A 26,820-nucleotide genomic window follows, 5' to 3' on the forward strand; every position below is an offset into this window, starting at 1 on the left:
GGAGACTCACAAAATTTTGGTAGAGTGTCTTGGGTTTTAGTAAGTGGGCCCAGCATCGCAGGTGTGATGTCGGCACTAAGACGGATCCGCCTCGATTTGGGAAATTCGGTCATATGTGGTGGCTGGCGGACAGGGTTGGAAGAGGATGGCGGCTCGGTCATTTTGTATCCGCAGTGGCTTTGGTGGCGGATGACGGCTGTCAAAGCGGGCGGGCTATGGTGTCGCAAGAGAGAGAGAGAGAGAGAGAGAGAGAGAGAGAGAGAGAGAGAGAGAATCAGATTTTTATCAAACCCTTGCGTCAAAATTACGATTATGCCACTGAGGTTTTTTTTATCGTATCTCTCTCGTTATAGTTCCGATTCAAGCCCACTACGTGTCTATGGGACTCATCTTGCTCGCTCGCAGTTAGTTGTAAGAATTCCTAATTCCTTCCCGGTCAAAAAGTCAACTTTAAACCTAATAAAATATTTTAGGGGCAAAAATAGTCTTTTATCTAAATAAATTAATATTTACCTATTTATTTTGGACCGGGTCATTATAGGATGAGCTAAATTTAGAGTCTGTTTGGTAACATTTTTAGAGAATGTTTTCTTAGAATGTTTTTAAATAATGAAAATAAGAAAACGTTAATTTGCATTTTCGTCAGGAAATGAAAATGTGTCTGCACGTAGATTAATTAGAAAACAATTTTCAGAAAACCAAAAACCATGAAAATGTGTTTGGTGGTACAATTTGGAATAATAATATGTGAGTTATTTTTATGAAAATATTTCCCATGAGAATGAAACAACTTTTTTCTGTTTTCTACAAGTAAACATGAACTTGTTTTCATTTTATAAAAACATTCTCAGTGTTTTCTATTTTTGGACCACCGAACTTGTTTTTTTGCCTCATTTTTATTCTTTGAAAATGAAAACAACCCTTTAAAGAGTTACCGAACATACCCTTATATTTTTGGTAGATGGATGAGCTAAATTTTTGTGTCGTGAAATTTTAGCCCACATGTTATTTTGGGACGTACCAACTTTTTCTTTCCAAAGCATGCACTCGGCCACCTTATTGTCGTCTAGTTCGGAGGGGGTGTGCTGCGTACGTGTCGTTAAACACGAGACAACGACAAGGATATTCAACTTACCAAGAAAAAAAAGCAGCCAAACAAATAATTGCGCATGAATCTAAACAATTCGTGCATTAATTATTAGCCTATATATCTTTGCAATGTCCAAGAGGGAAACCAATGATGACCAGATTATACTCAAAAGCCTAGTTAGATTTTTATTTTATTTTTATAATACTCTTATTATACATATACATACATAGTTTTCAAAAATATTTTCATTTTCCATACACATAAAAGGATTCGATAAAACATATGCTTTTAAAATTAATTATACATGAACGTATGTATTTTTAACGTTTAATGCACATGTTTTTTATATAAAGTTTTTAATAATACATACAAAACTCACATATTGTACACATATTTATCACATATTATTGAATAAAAATAATATATATTATAAATTTTAAATAAATTATATTAAAATATTATATAGTAGCCAAACTTTTCATTTGTATATTCACACGCATATTTTATACCTTTTATGTTTGTATTTTACTAAGTATGTTCAAAAGCATGCATATATAAAGTTCTGATCTCTTGGACTATAAGGGTCCAAAGGATTTGTGGTCACTCATCGTTGGATGTAAATTTAACGATTCACTCATTCTTGTACTCCTTTTAAGAAATTTGTTTGAACCATAAAGGTGGGTGATCACAATCACTTGGACTTCTGTGATCCAAGAGATCGGGACTGTATATATATATATTTACTTCTAGACTAACTAGTCCCACCAAATGCTCAAAGGGCTTTGATTTCTAGCAATCCAAACACATGGCTGTACAATAGAAAGGTCCCTTTGCTGAGAGAAACCTCCTTGAAACGTCTTGGGATGACAAATTTTCCCAAGAATTAGGGTCTTCATGGGCTTCAACCCTAATGAATCGGGTATGGACAAAAAGAACAACCTTTACTTACAAATGAAGACGACAATAAAATATCAGGTTACAATTTTGTATACTGTGCTGTCAAAATACAACAGATCATCAGACATATATACATATGTAAAATCTGAAGATTTAATCACCATAAGTCAATATTTAGGACAGTATATTATTCTTCAAATCTCATCAGATGCAGCTTGAAATCCACATCCTCAGCTTCTCAAGATACATTTAAGGCAACACAAGTTGTCAACTTCCAGAAACACAAGCGAAGATGGCTGGGGCGTAGAAACATTATTTGCGCACAGTACAAGGAAGACAGGACCTAATGCTTTTCAGGCCATTGTTTGCTTGTGCTTTGGTATGAAACTTATTCTATCTTCTCAAGAACGACTCAGTTGCAGAGAATAGATTAAACTGCAACCATCTGAAAAGTCCAATAATGAGTCATGAGTACACATGGTATAAAAAAACAACAATCTGTACGGCCAATGTATTTCCATTTCTCTTCCATGATGAAAAAAACCTTATACACACACAAGCAATCAGCTTGAACTTTTGCCATCATTTTTTGCCCCCTTTAATAAGAGAATGCTTGCCATTAGTTATCCCCCTTCAGAAGCTCTTACTCCACTCTTTGGAAGGAGGCCGTCCTTGGCCATATCACTAAGCACATTAAAAACTTCATCCATATTCCTTCTTTATGGTTGATGTCAACGAGTAGTTTTAACGTTCAAAGAGATCGTAAGGCGACAGTCTCGCTGTGTGTTCCCTATGACTTGACTCATCATTGTTTCATCCTCTATGAAAAGTGCTTTAACCAGCCCAATAACCGTCCACAGTACGCGAAACAAAACCAGAATGAAACATTTCCTTGTACAGGTTGTATGCCTTGATAACATTTCCACCTTTACAATGACCATGAATAATAACATCATAAACTGCTCCGTTACTCTTGTGTTTCCTCTCAATCGTTGTCTCAAAAACTAGGTGTGCTTCTTTCATCAAACCCTTCATGCATTATCCCTTTACTAGAGCAACCACACTCTTAAATTCACCATTAGTGCAGCTTCTATTAGCGTATTATATGTGGCATCATTAGGCCGACTCCTCATAGAACAAGTTGAGCAGCGAAGCCTCTGCTTCCCTAGTTCGAGCTTGTTAGTTAAGTCCATAAATGAGCACGCTGTAGGTAACAACATCAGGTAGGAATCATTTTTGTATCATTTCATCATTCAAATGAAGAGCCTTATTTAAATCCCCTTCCACACAATAAGCACTTGATTAATGTTGTGTACGTACATTCATCAGGAGGCATACCCATACTCAACATTTCTTGGAATAGATCACAAGATTCACCATGTCTTCATTGCTGACAGACACCTTGAATGAGTGATGAATGGGTAACAGCATCAGGTGATACACCCTTATCCATCATCTCCAGCTTCATTCAAAATGTGCTCTCCAATTCTTGATGCCGACAAAACCCAGTTATAATAGTACTATAACTCGTACATCAGAGGACAACCCTTTCCCAGTCATAACTTGTCATAACTTGTAGGATTTGAATGGCATCTTCCATCCTCCCCAATAAGCAGTATCCATTGATAAGTGCATTGTAAGTCACAATTGAAGGTGATAATCCATCCCAATCATTTCCTTCAGACCATCATAAGCTTCATTTAAGAACCCTTGTTGGGAGAAACCATCAATCAACGTAGTATACATCCTCTCATTTGGACGAAGTCCTCTAACCCATATCTGATCGAAAAACTCCATTGCTCGATTTAAATTCTTTGCCTTACACTTAGCATTAGTGACATTGAAAACATTGGGAGACAAGCGATTCTTCCGCCTCTCCTCTTGCTAATCATCTCAGAAAACAGCCTCCTCAGAAAATTGAACAGACTCTTTTGACCTACTTATTGCATCTAAAATTGGCATAAATCCATGAACTTTGGCTAAATTAACAATATTCAGAGCCTCATCAATGAAATTCAAGAGACAGTAAGACTTCCCCACCAAGTCGAAAACCGCCGAGCTCGAATTGCGATATGCAGGAGTCACCGAGGCTGAAGACCAAATTACCCCTGTCGATGGTGTTGATGGCAACGTCCTCGGCGAGGGGTTGGGCGCTCTTGTAGAGCTTGAAGCGAATGAGGATGTGGAGGGCGAGTCACTTGCATTGGAAGGTTCGTCACCAAGGGTCTTTCTACTCCTCTATTTCAGCAGCATTGTTCCAATCTTATGCTTGGCTCCTCCAAGCATGCGATTCAGGGGGGATGTAAAGATATCAATGTTCCTAGTGCTGCCACGTGTAAGAAGATTGAAGAATAAAGCTGTTGAGATATTGTTAGACCTGTTAGGCAGTTTAGGAAAACTGTTAGTATTGATAAGAGAAGGTTAGAGATGTTAGAGAGGTTAGAAAACACAGTATAGAAAATAGAGAGAAGAACAGAATAATACTTGAGAGAAAACCAGAGGAGTAAACTCAGAAAAATGTTATTAAGAAGAAGATTACAGAGATATGTAGCCACTGGACTTTATATATAGCAGAGCTGTGCTTAATCTCTAAGTAAGCTCTAACTAACTCACATGTATATTACAATTTATTACAATTGTGAGCTAGATTGCCAAGACTTTGGATTTGAACCAATGAAAACTACAAAGCCTGTTGTAGATCTGCGAGTAGATGGATCTCGCCCATCTGCATCATCAGTAAGCATGAAGGTGCATATCACCAGGAGAGAAGGTAATACCATACACCATAGTACCTTATATATACCTCAAGATGCGTTTAACCAACAAGAAATGAGTCTCAGAAGATTTGTCATATATTGGCAAATGATTCACAGAATATGCTAAGTCCGGCCTTGTAAAAGTCCGATACAAGAGCGCCAACAATGCTACGATATAAAGATGGATCGTTCAATGGTTCACCTTCAGTCTGAAGAACTTGTGTATAAGGCTTACAAGGTGTGGAACAAGCTTTACAAGTTGTCATACCAGCCTTTGCGAGTAGCTCCTTTGCATACTTTTGCTGACTAACAAAAATTGAACCTGTACTCAGATAAGAGATTTGTAAGCCCAAGAAATATGTTAACTGCCCCATGTCTTTCATTTCAAATACAGAACTTAACTCCTCAATTGTAGTTTGAACAAGACTTGTACTGGAACCCGTAAGGATAATATCATCCACGTATAACAAAAGAATAACTATTTCAGAACCTTCTTTCTTAACAAACAGGTGGGATCAGGTGAAAGAAACCAATGGCAGGTAGGTATCCTGTGAATTTGGCATTCCATGCCCTAGGGGCTTGCTTTAAGCCATAAAGAGATTTGCGTAACTTGCAAACATATTGAGGATGAGTGGAATCCTCGAAACCTTGAGGTTGCTTCATATAGACTTCTTCCTCAAGATCTCCATGTAAAAATGCGTTCTTTACATCCAATTGTCTTAATTGCCAACCATGCATAACAATAAACTAAGAATAAGCCGTACAGTCGTGTGTCTAACAATGGGCTGAAGGTTTCTGAATAATCGAATCCCTGAGTTTGACTAAAGCCTTGAGCCACTAGCCGAGCTTTGTACCTAGACACATTTCCATCTGAATTTCTTTTCACCTTATAAATCCACTTGCTACCAACTATATTCACACCAGGAGGAGGAGGAACCAGTGTCCAAGTACCCTGGGTATTTAAAGCTGAGATTTCCTCTTGCATAGTGTGACCCACTCAGGAGAATACCGAGCAACTCTATAACTAGATGGTTCATCCAGTTCAGGCAGAGCAAGTAAACTAGTGTGATAACACTTATAATCTGTAAAATCTTTTCTTTTAGTGACACCAGACTTTGATCTGGTTTGCATAGAATGGTGATTAGTAGGAGAGATATATGAAGCACTAGAGGAATCAAGACTAGGAAACAACACATCCAATTGTTGATGAGTAAGGCGGGCAGAACAGTGGGAATTGGCTCTTGATCATGAACAACAGAGATGGAGAAGAGAAGTGTGATGTTCTTGAGCCTAAGGGAGAAGACACAGAGGCAATAGGAATAGGAGGAATGGCTGGAGGATCAGATAACGGAGGAGGAACATCTGCATGAGACAGTATAGGTAAAACAACAGAGATGGGTGCACTAGAGGTTGATGCAACCGAAGATGAAGATGAGCCTAAAACAGGGACGCCTTGTTTAAAAGGAAACATGCCTTCATCATGAACAACATCCCGAGACACAAGCAACTTGGCAGTAGACATATTGAAACAAAGAATGCCTTTATATCCCATGAGGTAGCCTAGGAAAACACATAATGTAGTTCGAGCCTGAAGCTTGTTTTGATTGATGGATCTGAAACAGGGATACACAGCAGTACCAAAAATCCGTAAATGTTGAACATCTGGGTGTTGATGAAATAACCGAAAATAAGGAGACTTGTGATCAAGAACTTTGCTAGGCATGTGATTGATAAGATATATAGAGTGAGATATAGCATGAAACCAAAAGTGTTGAGGAAGAGACGCCTCTGACAATAAGGTAATTGCAGTCTCAACCAGATGTCTGTTCTTCCTTTCGACTAAACCATTTTGTTGAGGTTTGTAAGGACAAGAAAACTGATGCACGATGCCTTTGGAACTGAGAAACTCATGAAATCGATTGCTAACATATTCACCACCCCCATCACTCTGAAAGTACTTAATAACTGCTGAGAATTGATTCACCACAAAAGCATAAAACTTCAGAAAGTGAGAGAACACCTCTGATTTTGCAAACATTGGATAGATCCAAGAGAAACCAGTGAACTCATCAATGAAAGTAACAATGTATCGATATCCTTGAAAAGATTTACAAGGGGATGGTCCCCATACATCGCTATGAATCCGATGAAAGGGAGTTACAGCTTTATTATGATGAGTAGGAAATGGTAAACTATGCATTTTGCCACTCAAACAATATTGGCAAATGTGAGGGTGAGAATCGACTATGTGAGGTAAGCTAGCAGACTTAAGCATACTATGAACCACTTCATTAGTAGGATGTCCTAACCTACTGTGCCACAAGGAGAACTTGACCTGTTGTCCAAGATAAGCCACTTCATGAGAAGCAGCTTTATTAGGAGGTAAGGAGAAAGCAGCCACACCAGGAATCAGATAGAGGCCACTATGACTCCTCCTGTGAGCAGCACCTGTTTGGTGACCTTGTCCTGTATAGAAAACTCAAACTGATCAAATATCATAGAGCAATTGTTCTCCTTACAAAGCTGATGCACAGACATCAAATTAGCAGTGAGTTTAGGGACATGGAACACATTAGACATGTGTAAAACAGAAGATGAACTAGAAACGGAGGCATGACCAATATGAGCAACAGGCAAACCTTCCCTATTGCCAATCTACTCTATTCTCGAAGCACAAGCAGACTCCAAAGTATTGACATTTGACACTAGCACCACTGTCGCAATCCACAGAGTCTCGGAGCATAGGAGACTTGGCAGTCATAGCATTGAGAGTAGGTGGTGGAGAGAGCCTTGATAGACATAATTTGAGCGATGATAACAATCAAGAGCACCATGGCCACGTTTGCCACAAATCTGCACTCCACCACGAAGAGGAAGGAGATGATGTAGAGGAAGGGTTGCGATAAAGCAATTCACAGCAGTATGACCACGCTTAGAGCAGATTTGACATTGTGTGATACTGCACCTAGGAAAACCACCGGATGGCCTCGGAGCAAAATAACCACCACGATTGGTAGGACGATGATTAGAAACCTCCTACGACCAAAATTCGAGAAGAAGGCCCATAGGCTGGAGAAGAGGTAGCCCAAAACCGGAGGGAGTAGAAATGGTGTAGGAAGAATACCAGCTGGAGTTGGAGACATCGATGAACTATGGCCAATCATTGCCGTCATAGGAGAAATAAGAGAGGAAGGACGTGACTCGAGCTGCTCAGCAGCAAGGAGCTGCAAAAAATCCTTGAGAGAAATAGGTGTCTCACGAGCAACAAGCACAGTTCGAATCATATCATAATCGGAAGGTAAACTGCTCAAGATTGAAATCATAAGGTCATCATCGAATGGACACACCAGAAGTGCAAGCCGATCACGCACATGCTTAAGACGAGCAGAAACTTTTCAATGGAATCGCCTTTCGCGCAAATCAAGCTCGCTTTGAGAAAATTGAGACGAGCTCGAGAGACGAGCATATCGACGGTAAGACCGAGCCAAGCATCACGAAGCGGTTTTGCTTCCGATAACGTGACTCGATCATCGCATGTAGTTGCAATTAGGAGATCGAGAAGCGCTTTGTCAAGCTTAAGCCGCTTGTAGGCAGTAACAGAATTGTGGCTACTTCTTCATCTACAAAGGCAAATTTGGGAGGAGGAACAACGGAGCCATCGAAGTGACCAAAGAGCTCATGTCCTTCAAGAACTGATTCAATTTGATACCGCCATTTCATGAAGTTATCATCATTGAGGCGAATCGTAATCAATCCAAGGAGACCATCAACCTTGAGAGAAGAAGCCATAGCTGAAAGTTTGAGGAAGAGACGAAAACGAAAGGTTTTGCAGATTTGCAATTGAAGAAAATTAGGGTTTGCAGAGGGTAGAATTGGGGAAAAAATGAAGAAGAAGATTAGAAATTAAGTTTGGCAGAGATTAGAAGTGGAGAAGAGGAAGAAGAAGACCAGAGCAAGAAGGCGGAAGACAGAGAACTCAGGAAGATCGAGAAGGCGTGAGCCACCAAGGGCGCTGATACCATGCTAACAGTATAGAAAATAGAGAGAAGAACAGAATAATACTTGAGAGAAAACCAGAGGAGTAAACTCAGAAAAATGTTATTAAGAAGAAGATTACAGAGATATGTAGCCACTGTACTTTTATATACAAAGCAGAGTCATGGCTTAATCTCTAAGTAAGCTCAGAATAACTCACATGTATACACATTTATATGAGCTACACGTGATAAACCCACGTGGCTTAGTTAATAACAGATAGCTAACCAATTCTAGAAGCTAAGCTAACTACTTCTTATTTTGGTAAATGTAAGAAACTATGGTTCCGAGCCCAACTGAGGAACTTCACAGTTAGGGCTGGTCGAATTGGGACTTGAGAGTAAATAGAAGGTGCCTCAAGGGTAAAACAGGAAGAGAGAGAAGTGAGGTTGTGGGGATGGCGCTGAGGTATGCGATTGCTCTTTCACTGAGGGAGCACAGGAAGGAAGATGGCTTGTGAATATGAGGTTTCATTCGGAATTGAATAAATTAGAGGTTTATCAGAAGCACAGCGAGAAGTAGAACGGACTACGGAGAAGACGAAAATTACAAGATTTTTCAATTTGGCAGGCCCCGCTAAGGTTCATTCCATGGGCTGAAACTACCAGGACTTTGCTCAATCCTCAGGTGGGCTTGGACATGGGTCCATTAGAGATGTTTTTTTTTTCCGCTCAAGCAAGAAAATGCTTGCCTCTTAGAAACTTATGTTTCATGCCAATCACAATTTAACATGTGTATATAATTTTTTCTTATATTTGTAATGAAAGATTTCTTTAAATTGTGATTTACATAAAGAAAGAACATCTTCATCAAAAGCAATCATGGTATACTGCTCCCTCTTTATACGGATTAATATATAAAATAGCCGTATGATCTTTAATATTATTGTGCATATTTTGATGATAACAAATTGTTCCTTATTTATCTAATGTATTTCAAGTGTGATAAGTTGTAAGGAGCATGTATTCTCAAATGGATCAAAAATATTGTACACATTGGATTACTTTTGGAGCATTGAAGCAAAAAATCGATACTCAAGCAAATATTTCTTCAATACAGAAGAGTTAGGTTATTTTTGTAAAACTCTTTGTGAATTGAACATCTAAGGCTCTTTACCTAGATTGACCTTAGGCTCCTTCATGCATTCATATCATAATATATAAAAAGATGTCTTCAGTGTAGAACTTATAATGTCATCCTCTTCTTCTTCCTTTCTATTTTTATTTCCACTTATTTTTCATGTTCTTCATGTCAACTGAACATAGACCTTCATTTTTTCCCCTTTTATTCCTGACTTTGGTGCCAAGGGAGGATCTATGTATGGGCACTCTAGCCCAGTGCCCTTTAACAAATAGTGAGTCAGTGTACCTTTTAAGTGCAAAAATCTACACCAATGAAACAGATGAGTGCAAAAATCTTAAAAGTTAAACAGTAACTTGTTCAGTTCACTTTCTTCTTTTCGGTCGAATTGTGTTCCCTTTCTACTCGACATCTTTGACAAAAAAATTTATGACATCTAAAGTACGTAGCACTCACTACCTTGGATGGATGCTTTTGCTAAATGATGTTACCTTTCGGTGCATGGAAACAGTCAATTCGCCCATATTTTTGTTGTAGGTGATTTAAAATGAATTTTACGAGTTTAAGTTCAATTTACTAAAATATTTAAGGAGTTTGTGTTAAAATATCCTTTTTTCACAATTTTTATTTTATAACAGCTCCTGCCTTATTTTGGTCGAAAAAGCCCATCCAAACTCCAAAGGGCTAATAAAAAGAGCTCGATTACCAAACCGAAAGGACAAACCTCTGGTCTGTCAAAATCTTTCTTTTTCGTTTTGGTTTTTTTTGCTCTCAGGAGACTTTTGTACGTGCAATGGATGCCACATATCTTTCTAGAGCATCTACTGTTTTTTTGTCAAGTATCTAGCGCACCTACTTGTACTGGATGCAAAAAAACAAAAACAAAAAAGGTTCTTAATTTGGAATTATTGAATATAAAAAGCATCTACTGTTTGGCAGGTTGTCTTCACTCTTTCCTGTCATTGTTTTTCACGTGTCGCTAAAATCTCTCTCTCTCTCTCTCTCTCTCTCTCTCTCACACAAATTAAAAATATCTTATTTAATAATTAAAGTCTAAATATGGTTATGGTCAGGTTTTCAAACTCATTGCCATATCATAGAGAAAGGTGAGAAACTTTCTTGATCAGGTTTTCAGGGCAACATAACAACATTCCCTTTGAAATCAAAAGAAGAATTTATTCGAGGGGAAATGAGAGGTATTTTGTTCCACCACACACAATTATTTGATTCTTGCATTCAAAAGAATCAGTGGAGTTATAGAAATTCTTAACTTTGCTGCTACTATTGACTATTGAGAAAGAAAATATAAAGGCCTATAATTTATAACATATTCGAATATAGTACTTCTTCCGAAAAACTAATCTTAAAAACATATTTTGATTCATTAATTGGAAATAGTAATACTAATATCAATGATGGGAACAAAGAATGATAAACAAATTATACAAGAACATGGAATCTCTATTTTTTGGGCTTTATAATTTAATCTAAATGTGGGATGATCTAATTAAATCTCTAATTTTTAGGCTTTATAATTTAATCACCTTCGTTTAATATCAGTAATAACTAATAATTGATCTCCGATGGCTCTCTTGCTCTTGTACTTGCTTCTCTAAGAAAGCTTCTTCTAGATTGCTTCCCACGTAGACATCCTTCACATAATTGATATGAAGAATTGATAGATGGCAAGCCCTTTACCATTTCTTTCTTGCATAGCAAAAATCAAATCACTAAAATTCACATGCCCAAATCTCAAGTGCCAGAGCCAAGAAGGATCTTTGAAACAAGCCTTCAAACACTTTGTAGCTTCACTTTGAATATTCAGCAAAAACATCCTATTCTTTGTCATTGGAACTTTAGCAATTAACCTATTTTGTTCATCTCTAAGTGAGAGACTACAATCAATCAACTGCATATTGTATCCTTTCTCCAGCAATTGGCCCAAACTCAAAATATTACTCTTCATAGTAGGCACATAATAAATATATGAAATAAATTCATGGCTGCCATCCTTCAAACGAATTAATATTTTACCTTTGCCTTAAACTGAAATCTTCAAATCATCTCCAAAAGTGATCTTGTCACCCAACTTTTCATCAAGGTCAACGAATAAATCTTTATTTCCGCACATATGGTTGCTTGCTCCAGTGTCCAAATACCATAACTCTCCATTCTGTCTAGTTTTTTCTTCACATTTGTAGGCCAACAACAAAGTGGCTTCTTTGTCTGCTTCTGCATAATTGGACTTCCCTCGGACATTTCCACTACCACCTCTACATTCAAATGCTTTATGCCCATAGCCTCCACAGGAATAACATTGGATTTGTGATTTATCATACTTAAAATTTCCTTGCTGATTTGTATTACTCCATCTTCCACGTCCTCTTGACTAATACGAATTTTGTTATTTTCCTTCATTGTGACTTACTTGAAATCGCCTCTACCACTTCTTCCTCCTTTTCCACCTCTTATTCCTCTGCCACCTCTTCCTCTTCAAAGACCACGACTTGTTCCACTTCTTAAGCTTTCTTCATCATTTAAAGTGAGCTTCGTTTGTAAGACTTTCTCCACAACTGGTTCTTGAGTTTTCTTCTTCAATCTTTCCTCATGAGCTTTCAATGATCCAGAAAGTTGATCAACCGTCATAATGTCCAAGTCTTCTTCAATAGTAACAACAATATACTCAAACTTTGAATATAATGAATGAAGAATCTTCTCAACTATATGGGTGTCACTAATTTCTTCTCCATCTCTTCTCAATTGGTTGACATTGGCTTGAACTCTTGACATATAGTCTGAAATTGATTCGGATTCCTTTTGATGTAGGCTTTCAAACTCCCCTCTAAGGGTTTGGATGTCACACCCTGAATCGGCCCGCCATATCACGATATTGTCCGCTTGGGCCCCCTCTCCGCCTTCACGGTTCTGTTTTTGGGAACTCTCAAGCAACTTCCCAGTGGATCACCCATCCTAGGATTGCTCTAACCCCAAATCGCTTAACTTCGAGTTCTCATAACTCCGAAACCAGTGAGCTCTCAAAAGGCCTTGTGCTAGATGGAGGTGGACATGTACATATAATGCACATCACCCCCTCTCCATTGGTCGATGTGAGATGTTACATTGGAGCCCCACCTTCTTTACTTTATCAACTCCTCTATAAAAATTCTGAAAAATCTCTCATGCATTTTTTTTATGTTGTCGCATTTGCGATCTTCTCAAATGTGCTGTCATCCAAGGCCTGATAGATGAGGGTGAGTGCCTTCTTGTCTTTCTTCCTTGTTTCCTTCAATGCCTCTCTCTGGGCATTAGTCAAATTTGCTTCATCTCCATGTTCGCCAATTCCTCTCTCTACGACCTCCCATGCATCATAGCAGCCAATCAAAGTCTTCATTCTAACACTCTAATTGTGATAATTATCTTTGGTCAGTAGAGGAACTTGAAATGGAGCCATCGAATTGTTCGCCATCTTCTAAACTTCTTCTTATGGCTCTGATGCCAATTTGTTGGAAGGTGATGGACCCTCACTCATAAAACTCACAATAAACAATATTTGGGAGAAGTTACTTTATTTTATATTGCTTGGGTACAACCAACCGATTACATGACTTTGGCATATATAGCAATTATAACCACTAAAGGTAATAAAGCCCCACTACTTCCTAGTCTTGAATACATGTGCACCCAATCAACTTTTAGAATCTTTCCAAATACTTATACATCAACTAAATACATATCGCATCAATCTAATTAATAAAGCATTTTTATTTTGAAGAGACAGAGATAAAGATGGAAACCCCACTTAAAGCCATGCACTCGAAGTTCCTTGGCCTACATGAGAGAGAGACAAAGATAGTGATGGAAACCTTACTTAAAGCCATGCAACGGAAGTTCCCTAGCCTACATTAGAGAGAGACATAGACAGAGATAGAGATGGAAACCCCACTTAAAGCCTTGCACTGGCAATTCCCTAGCCTACATCTTTCAAGTGGGCTACTCTAAAATCATTTCCTACCTATAGTGACCATGATATCAGATTTCTTTATATAGTAGCATCTGAGTGAGTTGAGCTCCTCTAAAGCAATGAAACATCAGAAGATAAGTAGCTAAGTGAACATTTTGTAGTTTGGTACTAAATTCATTTGTAAAGAGGGAGTGATGATATCGATGGATCTTGCACACGGTGGGCAGAAAGTGATCACGGCCACCGATGTTGGGAGACTTGTAGTGACCAGAGAAATTCTTGCTGTGCTGCCTCCTGTCAATCCAGGTAATGATATCTCAATCAACGTTTTCGATAGCCAAACAGATCGGGTTTACGTGTTCAAGTTAGCTGGTAGGCGCGGCAGATACCTGAAATCAGTTCTCCAGTCTCGAGGATGGAAACACTTTGTCAACGACAGGGGCATTGCTGTTGGGGACGTCGTCTGCTTCTGGGAGGAGGAAAACTCAATTTATCAAACACAATACCGAATTGCACTGTTCAAACCACATCTTTTTCCCTGCCACCCAGATCTTCATGGTGTCTAGATAGAAATTAATGAGTTAGCAGTAGCAACATGTTTGTTTTGTGTTTTGTCTAGTCGGTCATTCATAGAGTGTGTGCTTTTTCATCTTCATGTCAGTGTTGTTGTCGATCAATCACCATATGTGTATTTAGTGAGTTTTATTCCTTGGGTGTTTGTCTGTGTGTACCTGATGCAAGTACTGTTATAATGTACTAGCATTGTGGCCTATATATGTTGAATAAAAAAAATATAATATTACTGTTGTTATGAAGATGGCTGGATGATTTTCTGTACTTGTCATGATGTGATTCATTAACCCAGATGCAGGTACTCGACATGAACTGTGGATACTAACTATGAAATCTTGTATGTTGGGCTCAACTATGCAGCCACAATAATGAGAAATGGTAACAAAGTTTACAATTAATTTCTTCAAGGTATTTAAGATAGGGCTACCCGCGCTGCTCTAGAAGGAGAAAGAGAACAGAGGGAGAGGGAGAGGGGGAGACGGAAGGGGAGGGCTGGCTGTACAAAAATTGACAGGCTATATTTGAATGGAAGATGTATTAGGTTTAGGGTTACTACAGTAGTATTGTATAATGGGAGAAGAAAGGGTGCAGATACATTGAATTTAGACAACTCTGGGTGCCAAGAAATGAAGGTGGGTAGGACTTTGGGGTGTGATATGATGGGGTGGTTCGGGAAAGGGGCGTTTGGGTCGGTGAGAGAGAGAAGTGGCGATGGCTGGCGAGTGCTGGGATGGGGGTAATGGGTTTAGGGTTTCATATTATTATTTTTAATATTTTGTTTTTGTATTCCCCTGCGACTGGTGATGGAATCCGCACTAAAAGCGAAGGCATGAGACTAGGTTTCAGTTTCACTTTGATGCACTCATTGTCAGTTTGATGTACTAGTTCATTAAACCCAGTTTTCATTTGTATTTCCTGCATTTGGCATCTAGTGCATGCCACACAAATCCTCAAAATGAAACATGATAGCATATGTTGACCCAACAGATGTCAAGTAAATAGCATATGTTGTAAAAAAGGAGATGATTAAATTTACTTTGTAAAATATATCTGATATTAGGTTCATTTTAAACATCTCCTTCAGATCTTATTAATGCTATATTTCTCATGATAATAATATTTCTACATTTAAACTTACATCAAAATGATTAGTACTAGTTAAAATTAAAAGAAAGAAGGCATGATTGAACAAAAGTAGACTAAGTTTCAGTTTCACTTTGATGCACTAAAGTCCAAGAAGAGAGAGAGAGAGAGAGAGAGAGAGAGAGTGAAGCCGACATGCAACCACTAATGCTCAGGGACTTTGATGCACTTATGTCCAAGAAGAGAGAGAGAGAGAGAGAGCCCGTTGTTTCCGCGCATGTATATATGGATGGATAACAGTTTTAGGGACAAGTAAAAGGAGGTGGATTCTATCAGCAAAAGGGAAAATAATCATTACGGGAAAGGCCAATGAGAAAATCAAATGTATGGAAACAGCAAAAAGGAAAGGGGATGAAATGATTGCCGATACTGAAAGTGAGACAGCAAAAATCAAACGCCACTCTTGGCCTCTCCCTTTATTGCGAACTTGGACACTTCGAGATGATATGTTTGAATCATTACGGATCTTGGAATCTTCAATTGTCATCATAAATTTGCTCTTTTTGAAGCAGATTAATTAACTAGTTAACGCATTCATTCAAATGAAGGATTGAGGCAGTTTTTGCAACAAATATTTTGGACCTCCAACCAATTAGAAAGAGGGAAAGGAGTCCAGGAAAATCTTGTTTTATCAAATCCTTATGAAAGATTTAAAAACTGTTTACTTTGTTTAAGAAGATTCTGATCAATTTAGTTTTTCTAAGAAAGCGGCCACAAAGTGAGATCCAAAAGAATCAATCATTTCCTTAAAAATCTCTAATTCATGTGATGGGCATAGATGAAAGCTTAAGGGTAGTTCTTCCTAAAACTCACGACTATGTCCAGGGCAAGGGCATCCATGGAGGATGCAAGATAGTTTTTTTATTAAATAAGAGTAAAGTCTTAGTCTCACATGAACTTCATTGTTAAGGCTATGAACTTTGTTAATTTAGCCAAAGTTTGATGGATTTATGCCTAGTGTGCTGTCATATAATGCAATTTTAGATGCAATAAAGGCAGTGACCTTCCCTCCCACTCCCTTAGGATAGGAACGGCGGCTAGGGTTTGAGAGGGAGAGGTGTGGAGAGCGTTTGAGAGAAAAAGGAAAATAATCTAATATTAGAGGGACCAAAAAAGGGAATTAATGGCATGTTTTGTGAGTGAATTATAACACAAAATATGAAGTATAAAAACATTAATATGAAGCTAGGTGGGCAAGGATAAAAATAAAACAAAACAAGAAGGAAATTTTGCATATGAGAAGGGAAATAGGACATCACGTAAACATAGCCCCTTGAACTGTTTCTGTTTGGACGAAATTTGGGGGAGGTGTGAAAACCCAAAAGCAAAAGCAAAAGCAAATGTTATAATCAGAGAGAGAGAGAGAGAGAGAGAGAGAGAGATGGAAACCCCACGAGAGACGGCACGACAAAGAGATGCAAAGGCCACTTAAAGCCAGGCACTGGCAGTTCCCTGGCCTACATCTTTCAAGAGGGCCACTCCAAAATCATTTCCTAACTGGTCACCCTGATATCAGATTTCTCTTTATATAGTAGTATCTGAGTGAGCTGAGGTCCTCTAAAGCAATGAAACATCAGAAGATAAGTAGCTAAGTGAACATTTTGTAGTTTGGTACTGAATTCATTTGTAAAGAGGGAGTGATGATATCGATGGAGCTTGCACAGGGTGTGCAGAAAGTGATCACGGCCACGGATGTTGGGAGACTTGTAGTGACTAGAAAAATTCTTGTTGTGCTGCCTCCTGTCAATCCAGGTAATGCTATCTCAATCAACGTTTTCGATAGACAAACAGATCGGGTTTACCTGTTCAAGTTAGCTGGTAGGCGCGGCAGATACCTGAAGCCAGTTCTCCAGTCTCGAGGATGGAAAAGCTTTGTCAACGACAGAGGCATTGCTGTTGGGGACGTCGTCTACTTCTGGGCCAACTTATCAAACACACTACCGAATTGCACTGTTCAAACCGCATATTTTTCCCGGCCACCCAGATCTTCATGGTGTCTAGAAATTAATGAGTTAGCAGCAGCAACATGTTTGTTTTGTGTTATAATAATCCATAAGCCCTACCAATCTCTATGGTCTAGCTGGTCATTCATAGAGTGTGTGCTTCTTCGTCTTCATGTCAGTGTCACTGTGAATAATCACCATCTGTGCATGCATTTAGTGATTTTTATTCCTTGGGTGTTTGTCTGTGTGTACTTGTTGCAAGTACTGTTATAATGTACTAGCATTGTGGCTTAATATGTTGAATAAAAAAACATAAACTTTGCTGTTGTTATGAAGATGGCTGGATGATTTTCTGTACTTGTCATGATGTGATTCATTAACCCAGATGCAGGTACTCGACCTGAACTGTGGATACTAACTATGAAATCTTGTATGTTGGGCTCAACTATGCAGCCACATTAATGAGAAATGGTAACAAAGTTACAATTAATTTCTTCAAGGTATTTAAGATAGGGCCGCCCGCGCTGCTCTAGAAGTAGAGAGAGAACAGAGGGGAGGGAGGAGGGGGAGAGAGAACAGAGGGAGAAGATGGCAGAGGAGGAGACGGAAGGGGAGGGCTGGCTGTACTAAAATTGACACGTGGCTATATTTGAATGGAAGATGTATTTAGGGTTACTACAGTAGTATTGTATAATGGGAGAAGAAAGGGTGCAAATACATTGAATTTAGACAACTTTGGGTGCCAAGGAATGAAGGTGGGTAGGATTTTGAGTTGTGGGTAAGAGAGAGGGGTGTGATATGATGGTGTGGTTCAGGGAAGGGGCGTTTGGGTCGGTGAGAGAGTGAAGTGGCGATGGCTGGCGAGTGATGGGATGGGGGTAATGGGGTTTAGGTTTCAGTTTCACTTTGATGCACTCAGTTTCAGTTTGATGTACTAGTTCATTAAGCTCTTAGAGTCAAAACCAGCAAAATGAACAAACAAGCACTTTGAACATTCAAGATTTCTTTCACATGTAATAGTGAATGAAGATGTTAATAGTAACAATAATACCAAAATAGTGAATGGTAAGTAGCTTGAGATCCATTAAACATGTCCAATCCAACTCTGTTAGTCAAATAGTGAATGGCATCTAGTGCATGCTACACAAATCCTCAAAATGATAGTAAATGCCTTGAATTGTCATTTTTTCTCTTCCTGTCTCGCTTGGTTTTTCAACTTCTGAACCCAACAGATCTCAACTACATAGCATATGTTGTAAAAAAGGAGCATGATTAGATTTACTTTGGTGTGCATATTAATTCACTTGTAAATAGTATATGTTGTAGAATATGTCTGATATTAGGCTCATTTTAAACATCTCCTTCAGATCTTATTAATGCTATATTTCTCATGATAAGTATTTCTACATTTAAACTTATATCAAAATAATTAGTACTAGTTAAAATTAAAAGAAAGAAGGCATGATTGAACAAAATAATTTCTACATGTGTTATCTAAATTTTTAAAAGACTAAAACACACTCACACACACTCTATCTAAATTTTTAAAAGACTAAATTTATTTTTTATTATAAGAATTAATTTTGTAATACGTACGCATTCAAACAAAAATTTACAAAAATATCTTACATTCTAAGATAATCATACGAAGAAAAATACTTCTTGTGAATTAAATTTCAAACCAATGTTTTGGTTCCTAACTCTTTCTTTAATTTTTGGGTTTCTACTCGAACCAAAACATAAGCAATGAAGCAATATCAAAGAAAAGACTTCTAATCATTATAACAAGGTCACGTGAGTGAGCATGCATGCATGTGCGTAGAAGAAGTTTCCAATCATTACATGATTATAATTACTTTAGTGTTGCCACATAATTAACTAGTAAAATATATACATATATGTCCTAATTACAATATGTTTGATATTAGGCTCATTTAAAAGATCTTATTAATGCTACATTTCTCATAATAATAAGATTTCTTTGTGATTTCTCAATTTCTCTCTCTCTCTCTCTCTCTCTCTCTATTGTATTAAAAAAAAAAAGGGAGCTTTAGTAATATACCCAAACTAAGGGCTGAAATTAAAAAAAAAAAACCCCACATAGAATGCACTTTAGAAACATATCCAAAAACTATTTACTACATAAGAAATGAGTGTTAAAGTTCTTTATAAATTACATATCTATCATTGATTAACTTAAAACAAGCCCAACACAAAAAACTCAAAAAAAAAACCCAAACAAGCCCAGCCCAATTTTTTGTAAACAAAACCCAAACTACAAAAAAAATCATGAAAATCAAGGAGTTGCCCTTACTCTTCACCGAATCTCCGTACACTCAATACTGTATGTCATAGAAGTACACTGTTAATACTGTGTCATAGAAATATATTGTTAATATCATTTCATAGAAGTACATTGTTAATACCATTTCATACAAATAAAAAATAAAAACCTAAAAAAGCCCAGCAAGACATTCGATATCTTTTGCAGAAACCACCTCTAATTGTCCATAGTTTTACCACATACAATCGCAAAGGCAAAAGGAAATACCTCTACAAGAAAGAAAAAAAGTACAATATTAATACTATGTCATAGAAGTACAATGTTAATACTATGTCATAGAAGATGTCGTGAGTACTAAATTCTCCACAAACTTTGATTACCACCCAGTAAAACAACATCCAAACTTACACAACTACGTAGTGCTTACATTATCAATGATAGACTCAAGAAGATCATCTGACGATTTCAAGTCAGATTCCATCATTATGGCAATCATCATTTGCTTAACCTGAAACCAAACAGAGGCTGCTTAATTTAAATATCATGTCCGTGTTCATATAAGGTATCAAACGTAAAAATACCCATAAAAACATAAATTTCCTTGGAGACTTAGATAGTAAAAAAGTAGTACAAGACTCACTTCTTCTCACTCAATGAACCCGGTTTGTCTCAAATCATAAAGCCTAAATGCAACTACAAGTAATAATTAACAAACAACATAAGATAACAAGAAAGACACACACACAACATTTAGCTTTGCCTCTTATAGCAGTAAGACTTACAATCAATTTTATCATATGCAGGGGCATATGGATGGAAGACATTGAGTGCATGAACAAACTCATCAAATTCAAAGACACCATTTTTCTTTTCATCAAAGAGATCAAAAACCTAGAAAAGCAAAATCCAATTTGCGTAAGTAGGTGCAGGGAATTATATATATCCAAGTCAATTAGTTCAAGATGTTGGTATGAAGCATATACCCTGTACAAGAAAAGATTTTCACCATAGGGAGTTTTGAATAGTGCTAGTTGAAACTCTTCCTGCAACATAATCATCATCCAAATAATTACTACAATATGCATGAAACTAGAAAGAAACAACACATTTCATCATAATGGAATTTGAATGATTCAAAGAAATTTGGTTGACCTTATGAATCGATCTGTCGTGGATAATTGAACTACTCAACTTTTTAAACAGCTCATACAATGCCTCCAGCTCATTAACAGTAATGGCATCATGATTTCATGCAAGTAAACAGCACAAACTAAATTCTAAATTCTCATTAACTAATCATTTATTTCTTCTTCTTCTTTTTTCCAAAATTCCTAAAGCAAAAGAAAATAATTCACAATTCGAATATTTAAAAAAATATTTTGAATTATCATTAACAGTAATTGCATCGTTTTGCATATATATAGTTTTCTTAATCTTCTGAATATTTAAAACAAAAAATTCATACATCTAGTTTCATCGGCGAGACAGACATATCGCTGAAAGCGAAACAACATTTGGTTGGGCGGGGACGGTTGCTGAAGCAATCGGTCACAGCAAAAATCAACACCCCTATGATCGCTTCAAATGATATAAATGGCTCGCAGATCCACTCACAACTCCATCTTTGCTCAACCCCAAAAAATTACAAAAATAAAATACGATTAATGCTACTTAATTATCAGAAAATAAAAAAATTAAGCATAAACAATGGGAAATGAAAATTCGCCCATTTTAATTTTTACCAATAAATCCATTGTCGTCTACAACAAATCATTAGATTGAGGCTGCTACTTCTGGCGCTGTGTTGCTTTGTGCTTTTCAATGAAATATGTCTGCATCTGCACTAGAGAGCTTCGTGAGGCTTCTTCTCTCTCTCGCTGCATTGGTGTGGATTATACATTTGGTTTCAGAGACTCCGGCGCGGGGGCCATGGAGAGAGGGTGTCTTTATAAAGTCTGTTTAATGTAAGGTAGGGTGTGTTTATGAAGTCAATTTCATGTAGGGTATTTCTATGATTCTATAGCTAGAAATGGGTTTCTTTATAGTTAACTGTTATTTGTGCAGCTTTGGTCAATAGCTTAATATGTTGCAATGCATGATGTTTATGAAGTCAATTTCATGTAGGGTATTTCTATTGAGTTCGTCTTCATTTGCTATGCATGATGTTTCTTTCAAACCTTATTCATAAAACGAACTCAATAGCTGCACAAATAATTTTGCTCACTTAAAACTTACAAATGAAGACGACAATAAAATATCAGGTTACAATTTTGTATACTGTGCTGTCAAAATACAGCAGATCATCAGACATATATACATCTGTAAAATCTGAAGATTAATCGCCATAAATCAATATTTAGGACAGTATATTATTCTTCAAATCTCATCAGATGCAGCTTGAGATCAACATCTTTGGCTTCTCAAGATACATTTAAGGCAACACAAGATGTCAACTTCCAGAAACACCGGCAAGCGAAGATGGCAGTGGAGAGAACCATTATTTGCAGTAGGAGCTAATGCTTCTTCAGGTCCTTGTTTGCTTGTGCTTTGGTATGAAACTTATTTTATCTTCTCAAGAACGACTAAGTAGCAGAGAATAGATTAAACTGCAATTATCTGTTAACTGAAACTGAAAAGTCCAATAATGAGTCATGAGTACACATAGTATACAAAAACAACAATCTGTACGGCCAATGTATTTCCATTTCTCTTCCATGATGAAAAAAATTACCTTATTCATACACACACACACACACATTACCTGAACTTGTAAGAAAGTAACTGCATGATAAATGAAGAATCTTCATAAAAAGGTTGGCTGGATTGTAAGAAAACATGGGCATGGAGTAATAAGGCTTATCTGCACAAGCCACCATAGCACTGAAGTATTTTATCGGGCAATAATCACAATCAAGGTGAATATGTCGGCTTCATCAGTTACTCTGTCAACCAAAAAGATTGCAATCAGCTCGAACTTTTGCCATCATTTTTTGCCCCCTTTAATAAGAGAATGCTTGCCATTAGTTATCCCCCTGCAGAAGCTCTTACTCCAATATTTGGAAGGAGGCCGTCCTTGGCCATATCACTAAGCACATTAAAAACTTCATCCATATTCCTTCTTTATGGTTGATGTCAACGAGCAGTTTTGCACGTTCAGCATCAGAAAGCTGAAAGTTTCTCAGTGTGTTCCCTATGACTTGACTCAATTCATTGTTCATCCCCTATGTGAAAAGTGCTTTAACCAGCCACAGTATGCAGAACAAAACCAGAATGCAACATTTCCTTGTACAGATTGTATGCCTTGATAACATTTCCACCCTTACAATGACCATGAATAATAACATCATAAACTGCCTCGTTAGGCTTGTCTTTCCTCTCAATCATTGTCTCAAAAACTAGGTGTGCTTCTTTCATCAAACCCTTCATACATTATCCCTTTACTAGAGCAACTACACTCTTAAATTCACCATTAGTGCAGTTCTCTATTAGAGTATTATATGTGACACACTGTAGGTAACAACATCAGGTAGGAATCATTTTTGTATAATTTCATCATTCAAATGAAGAGCCTTATTTAAATCCCCTTCCACACAGTAAGCATTGATCAATGTTGTGTATGTAAATTCATCAGGAGGCACACCCATACTCAACATTTCTTGGAATAGATCACAAGATTCACCTAGTCTTCTTTGCTGACAGACACCTTGAATGAGTGATGAATAGGTAACAGCATCAGGTGATACACCCTTGTCCATCATCTCCAGCTTCATTTGAAATGCGCACTTCAATTCTTGATGCCGACAAAACCCAGTTATAATAATACTATAACTTAGTACATGAGGGGACAACCCTTTCCCTGTCATATCTTGCTGGGATTCGAATGGCATCTTCCATCCTCCCCAATAAGCAGTATCCATTGATAAGTGCATTGTAAGTCACAATCGAATTCGAAGGTGATAATCCATTCCCAATCATTTCCTTCAGACCATCATAAGCTTCATTTAAGAACCCCTGTTGGGAGAAATCATCAATCAACGTAGTATACGTCCTCTCATTTGGACGAAGTCCTCTAACACGCATCTGATCGAAAAACTCCATTCCTCGATTTCAATTCTTAGCCTTACACACAGCATTAATGACATTGAAAACATTGGGAGACAAGTGATTCCTCCGCATCTCCTCTTGCAGAACAAGGTGCTTTGTGAAAATTACCTTCCTTGCAATACCCACTAATAAGTGTATTACAATTTACAAGTCACCTCATCATGAACAAAACCTTTTCTTTTCATCTCCTAGAGAACCTGACTTGTCTCATTCATCCTCCCTTCTCGACACAACCCATTGATTACCACATTATACGAAATCAAATTCAGCTCCAACCCCTTCAACGCCATCAATCTCAACAGTTCAAATGCCTGATCAATCCTATTCAATTTGCAATATGCATCAATCAACGTATTATAAGTAATCACATTCGGCAAACATCCATTTCTTTCCATTGCACCAAAAAACTACAGCCCCATTTTCAAATTCCCCGCCCCGCTAAAACCCCTAATCAAAATATTGTAAGTAATGCACATTCGGGGATACCCCATTGCTAATCATCTCAGAAAACGCCTCCTCAGAGAATTGAACGGACTCTTTTGACCCACTTATTGCATCTAAAATTGCATTATATGACAGTACACCAGGCATAAATCCATGAACTTTGGCTAAATTAACAATATTCAGAGCCTCATCAATTAAATGCAAGAGAGAGTAAGACTTCCCCACCGAGTCGAAAACCGCCGAGCTCGAATTGCAGATATGCAGGAGTCACCGAGGCACTCAAAGACCAAATTACCTCTCGTCTGCCGATGGTGTTGACGGCAACGTCCTCGGCGAGGGGTTGGGCGCTCTTGTAGAGCTTGAAGGGAGTGAGGATGTGGAGGGCGAGTCACTTGCATTGGAAGGTGAAGAAACCATGGTTCGGAGCCCAGCTGAGGAACTTTAGGGTTAGGGGCTGATCGAATTGGGACTTGAGGAGTAAATAGGAGGCTGCCTCAGGGGTAAAACAGGAAGAGAGAGAAGTGAGGTTGTGGGGATGGCGTTTGAGTTATGTGATTGCTCTTTCTGCAAGCAGGGTGTCGGAGGGAGCACAGGGGAAGGAAGATGGCTTGTGAATATGAGGTTTCAGTAGGGGCATTTTAATTGATGAAGTTAGAGGTTTATCAGAAGCACGGCGGGAAGTAGAACGGAGAAGACGAAAATTACAAGAGAGTCAAAGTAGGACGTTTTATTTATGAATAAAAATATATGTTGTTCTTGTGGATCTTTCAATTTCAGGCCTGTCTTTGGTTCGGTTCCATGGGCTGAAACCACTGTGGACTTCGCTCAATCCCAGCAGCTGGGCTTGGACATTTAGAACCCTTGGATCCATGTTTTTTTACAAACTTAGTGAAACACCCAATCCTAGACATGAAATTATAAATATACCAAATACTATTTAAAACTTAGAAACACACCCAAAATAAAACCAAAAATCAACAATTGTATATTTTTTGGGTGTATTTATAAATGGATTTTGAGTGTGTTTAATAAATGGATTTTGGGTGTGTTTATAAAGTGTTTTTCATGTGGGGTTTTTTTTTATAATTTTAGCCCATATTTTGGGTGTATTAGTGAAACTCCCATGTTTTTTTTGCTCAAGTTGAAACGAAAAGGGAGAAAATGCCCGCCTCCTAGAAACTTCATGCCAATCATAATTTAATATGTATGCATAAATTTTTCTTATATTTATAATGAAAGATTTCTGTAAATTGTGATTTACATAAAGAAAGAACGTCTTTTTCAAAAGCAATCGTGGTATATTGCTCTCTCTCTCTCTCTCTCTGTGCGACTATTTTAGATGTAAAAATACATGCTTGCTAGTCTTTCATTTAGGTAAGTTTCTCAAATATTCTAATTAAGATGCTCTAAGGTTTTAATAAGAATAAAAGTGATGGTGATGGGCTTAGCTCGATCAATATGGAATTTTTTAGTGAAGCGATAAAAATCGAAAACAAGTAGATAAGCAAGTAGTCTTTGTAGTTTTGGCTAATCATGTAGTGATCCAAATTTTTATGGGAGATTCACTATTATACCCAATATAGGAGCCCAAATTATAAAATAAAAAACTCATATGAAATGGACTTTAAAAACACACCCAAAGTCCATTTACAACATAATAAAAAGATTTTTAACTTCTTTTAAATTACAAAATTGCCATTAATTTCTTAAAATAAACCCAATCCCAAAACCTCATAAAAATGTCCAAAATAATCAATAGGGTATCAAAGTAATTTAATAATCCAAATTAAATTCAATAGGGTCAGCTGTCATTTTTGAGTTTTTTTTGGGTTTGTTTATAGAAATTAAATAGTGTAGGTTTATTTATAGTTTAAGTGCTAATAATGGGTATATGACTAAATATCTCTACTTACCTGGTTTATTTTGCTTTGATTTACTTCTTGTATGATGAGTTTCTCGGTTACCTATCAAACAGTCAAGACAATCTATTAGAAAGGTTGAAGGGCAAAAGGTCTTTTAAAAGTGAACATATATGCTTGATATCTATCAAATTTGTTGGGATTCACAAAATGTCTCGATCATAAGTTTCACCAAGGAACAAAAAAGCATTCCTTAGACTACATGTCAGTTTGCCTTTTTTCTTAGAAAAAGAGGCCGCCGCCGCCGCAGGGGTGCGGGGGGGTAGTAAGAAGAAAATAAAAAACTAGTTGGTGAAGTAACATTCTTTTAATTCTTGACATCCGTGTAGTGTGTGTGAGTTTAATGTGCTATCGCCCTCTCAATAGGAAAGGTCTTTAAAAAAAAAAAAAAGGGAAAATATTTTGGGTTTTGAACAAACAATACATATTAAGAAGAAATCACACACACGTATGCATATACTAAGCAAGAAAATATAAATTAATGATAATAAAATGCATCATGAAACTTAGGAAAAACTCATTCATCTTGTTCTTATTTTGTTCTTATTTTGTGTAATCATCTTTTGTTCTTCATGGGCTAATCATCTTTTG

At 37.4% G+C, this 26,820-nt stretch overlaps 5 pseudogenes; all 5 read right to left on the minus strand.

Annotated features, from left to right (window-relative positions):
• Positions 1-2,610: 2,610 nt before the first annotated feature.
• On the minus strand, positions 2,611-3,871 carry LOC103335400 (uncharacterized; annotated as a pseudogene).
• A 9-nt stretch (positions 3,872-3,880) lies between these two features.
• Positions 3,881-9,252, minus strand: LOC148916253 (pentatricopeptide repeat-containing protein At5g39710 pseudogene; annotated as a pseudogene).
• A 3,099-nt stretch (positions 9,253-12,351) lies between these two features.
• LOC148916254 (uncharacterized) lies at positions 12,352-13,324 on the minus strand (annotated as a pseudogene).
• Positions 13,325-20,095: 6,771 nt separating this feature from the next.
• Positions 20,096-21,269, minus strand: LOC103343286 (calcineurin B-like protein 9; annotated as a pseudogene).
• Positions 21,270-22,696: 1,427 nt separating this feature from the next.
• Positions 22,697-24,947, minus strand: LOC103343287 (uncharacterized; annotated as a pseudogene).
• Between the last annotated feature and the right edge of the window lie 1,873 nt (positions 24,948-26,820).

This window comes from Prunus mume, linkage group LG6 (assembly GCF_029339155.1).
Source record: "Prunus mume cultivar Tortuosa linkage group LG6, ASM2933915v1, whole genome shotgun sequence".
NCBI classification, from domain to species: domain Eukaryota; kingdom Viridiplantae; phylum Streptophyta; class Magnoliopsida; order Rosales; family Rosaceae; genus Prunus; species Prunus mume.